Here is a 6,320-nt window from a genome sequence, read left to right on the forward strand (position 1 = left end):
GAAATCGTATCCCTTATATATTCACTATCTCTTCTTGACATATTCATTCGGGATATTGCTGTAGACGAAAACCGATCTGGAAAACATCTAGGGGCGGATACAAACTATTATATCCAAATTCCGATTGCGTCAGCCGAATTCTCGAGCGGATGAACTTGACCAGTGACATCAGAAGGGGGACGTGGTTGACGGAGTGACACAACATCACCGTCAAGTCGACTCACTACACGCTCACTTTTATAGCAAAGAGCAGACGAGTCCCTTGCATGCAGCTGTTTATAAGACAGATTGCGGACTGATTCCACCTAACTTGAAGGATCGAACTTTCAATCCTCTGAGTGGAGTTAGATTGATCTTTCAATTCTCTGAGTGGGATGAAGCCAGACACAGAGCGTATCGATGAATGGAAATCAAAGGCAATGCACGGCAAACACGTGAATTGTCTCTGGCGGTTATTTGTCGATTTGCATTTGCCACAGCCTCACTGAAAATCCAAATAGGAAAAGAAGGAAAATAACAAAAGTTTGTATGGATTGCCTACACTCCACAAAAGCTGCGAACAGAAACCATAAAAGTGTGCTTCCATAGATACGGGTAGGGCCGCACAAAGCAGGTTGCACCCACTTGGTGACGGACTGGACCGCTTGGGAAGCAACTTACTTCCTCTTTGGTAGTGCACGGACTCTACTTTTTTGGGTTAAACACCCAAGTTTTCAAAAAAGAACGAAAAGGTTGACTGACAGTTAGCAATCGCCTGATAGACACTACGTAACCCGTACGATCGATCGAAATAAGGTCTTACGACTATCAGGAAAATATGGTGGCCCAAGAGTGTTCCACGTCTGCTTCAATGGTTATGTTATAACGAGTGTCCTATAAAATTTGAACAAAATCTTCCCGGTGTTTACCCCTTGTGGAGTATAGGGCATCCACATATTCGGGGCTGTAGTGTAAAAATTCGGGCAGGGAGTGAAAATTATGTAGAAAACGGGATTCGTGGTGAAAATTACCCAGATCTGCCACCCCCTCTCCATCCCTTTCTTGTCAGGCCAGCACAGTCTTTCCGTGACTCAGGTACTCATTCGCAACTGAGTCGACTGGTATCCGACGTCAAATCACGATACAAAACTCACCGCCTTCAGTGAACCGCGACCTTCCGTACGATAGCCTTGTGCTCTAACCACTCAGTTATCCGGACACTGTGTGAAACAAAACCTTAGTAACATCAATTCACTGTCTGTCTGTCTGTCTGTCACACGCACTTTTTTCCGATTTGGCTAAACTGATCCGAACGAAATTTGGTGGACAGATGGGAACTATGAAATCCCACGCATAAAGTGAGTGACATGAATTTAGGTGGAGTTTAAAGGAGGGCTCCCCATACATGCAAAGGACGGATTTAACATTTTTTTTCGCCGGATAAAAGCGTGTGTCAAATGAAAGGTCTCAATTAGTACTTTCGATCTGACATTAGTTTTGACGTGAACTACAAAGTGTGTGACTAAGGAGTCAAAATGTACGCACTTAAAGTGAGACAGGACTCATTTTCGGAAACTGCCCAACCCAAAAATCCGAAGGGTGGTGCGCCTAGATGAAATCTAGGCCTCAAAATATGTGCCATTTCGATATCTGCTCAAATAAACTTACTAATAGTATATTACCAACTTTTAGAAATTGACTCCCCTTAAGTTCATCCTAGGAGTACTAAATTTTGCATAGATGACAGTATCGTGCATGCGCACGTCAAGTTTCATGAAAATCCAGCTATTAGTGTCAAAGTTATAGCAGTTCAAACTTATCAATTTCGTGAGACTTAACTGCATCCTAGACCATGCAAATAAGATGCTGACGCCATAATTAACGAGAATAATTGACACTGAAGTGAAATATTAAAATTTCATTCATGAAGAATCTACTTTTCCGCACCCCTTTTTAAGGTTTGTAATTCATTTTTCTATATACAGGAAACCCACCAGCACCCACCGGACAATCCCGGTCGCTTCATTCCATAATTTCCAGCATGAAATGGCAGCTAATGGCACGACGATCTAACCTTCTAACAATCCCACTCACAGAGGAAGACTACAAGGAAGAACGGGTACATCAGCACCACCATAGATACGATGATCAGGAGACACGCACAAGAGATAGAACGCAGTAACCTCCCTTCACTGTACAGGCAACAATGGACTCCTACTGTATTAAAAAAATCGAGCGTCACCTTCTCAAATCTGTCCAAGCATATAAAACGCACATTAAAAAGGTTCGACATACAATTGGTACGATCAAGTCGTATCTACTAGCTAAAATTTCAGCTGGCCAGAGAAAAGGACCGCGAAACCGTAGAGAAGATGTATAAAATCGTTTGCTCAGATTGCCGGAAGGTGTATATCGGACAAACAAAAAGACTGGTAACCATTAGATTTAGGGAGCATACGAAGGAGACAGAGTTGGCTATCTAGCACTCCCGAAAACCCACAAAATCTATGGTGGTCCAGCATATGGTGGAATGCGGCCATAAAATCACCACTGACGATCTGAAAGTGTTAAAATGGGTGAGAAAAATTATCCAATTAGCAAACAGCCGGTAAACATTAGATTGAATTCACATCTAGGCAATTGCTATTCACCGTTAGTTAAGAAACTTATGAAAAACTAATTAAAAAACTCTTCTCCTTTCAGGATATACACATAAGTTTTTAAAATGTAATTAAATGTTTCTTCTATTTCATTTGAAACAGGTTTATCGGATTACAAAATTGCAGAATTATTGCAAATGAGACCATGCACTGTTTATAAAGCACTCCAGGCTTATATATGATAAATCGGGAAACAGGAAGCTTGGCGCTTCAGATATGAAAGGTTTTGTGTATTTCTTATATAGAGACATTTGACTGTGCATTTGCCCCATTAGTACGTAGCACGTAATATATGCACATCATATGTGATAGTATCCACTTTTAACTCCGCCATGCTATTAATATAGTATGCTGGTCCCAAGCCCAGGTAAAGGAGGAGGGTTTGAGGCAACGTACTCTGTACTATCCTCAGTAAAACAAAAATAAAATGTTGAGATCAGGGAAAGAGATAAATAGAGTATAGTTGGAGTTATTCTACTATGCTAAATCCTACCTGATCTCTCTTGGTGACAGGCCCCGCGACAGGTCGACCAAGAAAATGCATAGAATGTCGTTACAAACATGATGATCGGATTGAGTCACAAGCCTCGGAGAAACGCTAGGGCGTGCACCTCAGTCGACGCGGCAGGACTGGCCCCGGTCCTGTCGAGAAATGGGCAAGGGTTCTTGACGCACGGACGGCGTCAGGACGTAAGCAAGTTAGTCCGCACACAACGAACAAAGCAAATACGTTTCTGCACGCTAAATGTTGGTACCCTAACTGGAAAGACGGAGGAACTCGCAAGAGCCCTTCGGAAAAGGTGCATTGACATCTGCGCTCTGCAAGAAACCCGATGGTCTGGTGCCAAAAGCTGCGACATTGAACGCGAACGCGGTAAAAATGGCTACAAACTTCTCTATTTTGGTAACCCACACACTTAATATGGTGTTGGCATTGCCATCTCAGAGGATTTCCGTGATGCTATTAAAGAAGTCGAACGATTTGATGATCGGCTGATGAAGCTCACCATTATATCAGCTGATCGCACTATTCACTTCTTCACTGCGTATGCATCACAGACAGGTCGACCTGATGCCGAGAAAGATGCCTTCTGTCACGTGCCTGCTGACGATTACATAATCATTGCCGGCGACCTTAATGGTCATCTGGGTGAAAAGGCAGACGGTAACAGGTGCCATGGGGGAAAGGGGCTCGGAGCGCGCAATGAAGGTGGCGAGCGTATAATCGATTTTGCGGACACCCATGACCTTGTACTTATGAATACATGGTTCATCAAACGATTGTCTCATCTTCCCACATTTTATAGTGGGAACAATAAAACGCAAATCAACTATATTCTCATAAGACGCCAACATTTTACCACTGTCACTGATTGCAAAGTCGTTCCCTATGAGACCATCGCACCTCAACATCGGCCGTTGATTGCCGTCCTGGGAATTAAGCCATTGATAAAACAGCGTGAGGAACGCACTGGCCCGCCGCGCATTAAATGGTGGCGATTTGGTGAGAAGAAAGAAGAAACGGTCTCACTCATACGATTGCCAACCATTACGAATGAGGAAGAATCATGGAACCAAATGAAAGACACGATCCACAAAGCGGTCTCTGCAAACCCTGGGGGTCACCAAGCCGGGTAAGCGATACATCAACCGAAATACTTGGCTTTGGAGTGACGATATTGAAATGAAGGTCCGTGGAAAGAAACACCTCTACCACAAGTTTTTCGACGATGAAACGCTCGCCAATTTGCAAATTTATAAGAATGCCAACCGGGAAGCAAAGAAAGCGGTCGCTGTCACCCGAGCGAACCATTTCAAAAATCTTTACGATAAACTGGACACTCGGGATGGCGAGAGAGATCTGTATCGACTTGCTAAAGCCGTGGTGAACGCATACAGGATATCGACCACTTCTGTTGCGTTAATGACAAGAACTGTACTTTGCTTACCAACCTTCGAGCCGCGACGGGTAGATGGCGAGAATACTTCGAGCAAATTTCAACTGAAGAATTTGCTCATCCTCCACTTCCACAATCATTGCTGACATTTGGAGCAGTTCCACCTGACAGCGCAATTGAAGTCGAGGAGGCAATAAAACGAATGAAATCGGGGAAAGCCACAGGACCTGATCACATCGCATCTGAGCTCTGAAAAGCGTAGAGCTGGGACCCAACACTGTGTTCTAGTGAATTCTTTAATCGGGTTATTCACGAAGGAAGACCACCATCTGACTGGCAAGAAACTACCACTGTTCTAATATGGAAAAAGAAAGGTAGTCCAGCAGAATGTTCGATCCGGTTATTTTCCCATACCATGAAGATTTTTGAACGCATTCTTGACAACTGTATTCTCGAAATCGTTGAAATAACTGTGAATTAAGCCGGATTTGTCAAAAACTGCGGAACTTTTGACGCAATATACACTGCGCTGTTAATCATGGAGAAACACCGTGAGAAGCATCGCTCTCTTTACATTGAATTTCTCGATCTAGAGAAGGCGTTCGACCCTGTGCCGTACGAACTCATCTGGTATGCTTTACGACAACACTTAGTGCTAGAAGAACTCGTGCGCTGGGTTCAATTGCTCTACCACGATCAGAAAAGTAAAGTTCGAAGTATGGCGGGTGTATTAAAACCGCTTCGTGTCTCTGTTGGTGTTCATCAAGGAAGCGCCCTCTAACCACTCCTCTTTGTTCTTGTTATGGACACCGTCACACGAGACATTCAACGTCCAGCGCCCTACACACTGCTTTATGCGGATGACGTTTTCCTAGCATCTAATGACAAAAATGATCTCGAGCAACTTGTCCAAAAATGGAATGATCATGCAACACGGTCTCAGATTAAATCTGAATAAAACTGAATTTTTGACGACCGATCCTCATGAATCAGGCACAATACTGTCAGCGACAGTGATATGCCCAGAACTGAGCGATTTAAATATCTCGGGTCAACGCTATCAGCCAATGGAGAACTGCGTTTTTAAATTGCTTCACACATTAACGCAACCTGGATGAATTGGCGTTCCACGACTGGTGTTCTTTGTGATCGATGTATCAACGAACGTCTCAAATCTAAAATTTACCGCAATGTCGTCCGTCTTATCGCCCTCTATGGTTCTGAGTGTTGACCAACTATAAAAGACAATGAGCGGCGTCTTGCGGTAATGGAGACGAAGATGTCACGTTGGACTAGTGGCGTGACACGTTTTGATCACATCCGAAATGAGGATATCTGCGATCGATATGAGGTTGAACTGATCGTGGAAGAACTGCGAGAGAGGCGGAGGATGGTAAATGATCAAAAGACAGGCCGAAACAACGGTGGCTTGATACGCTGGATGGGGATTTAAAAGCCTCGAGATTGCACCCAGATCAGGCATTCGATAGAGCCAAATTGCGAAACCGACCATGACGCGCCGACCCCGCTTGTGAACGGGGCAAAGGCTAAAGAAAAATATATTTGTTTAAACGCCAATGTAATAAAATATTTAAAAATTCCACAATCATAATGTAAAACTAAATGACCCTAGCTATAGAACTATAACTATTATGATATGCTACAATTATCCAAACAAAGCCGAGAAAAGACTACATTTATATATGAATACAGTAAAGTAAAATCGTATACTTCTAATCGAGACCTTTCATTTGATTGATCCCACATAACTATGTTACTACCC

This window comes from Hermetia illucens, chromosome 3, assembly GCF_905115235.1.
Source record: "Hermetia illucens chromosome 3, iHerIll2.2.curated.20191125, whole genome shotgun sequence".
In the NCBI taxonomy this organism is placed as follows: domain Eukaryota; kingdom Metazoa; phylum Arthropoda; class Insecta; order Diptera; family Stratiomyidae; genus Hermetia; species Hermetia illucens.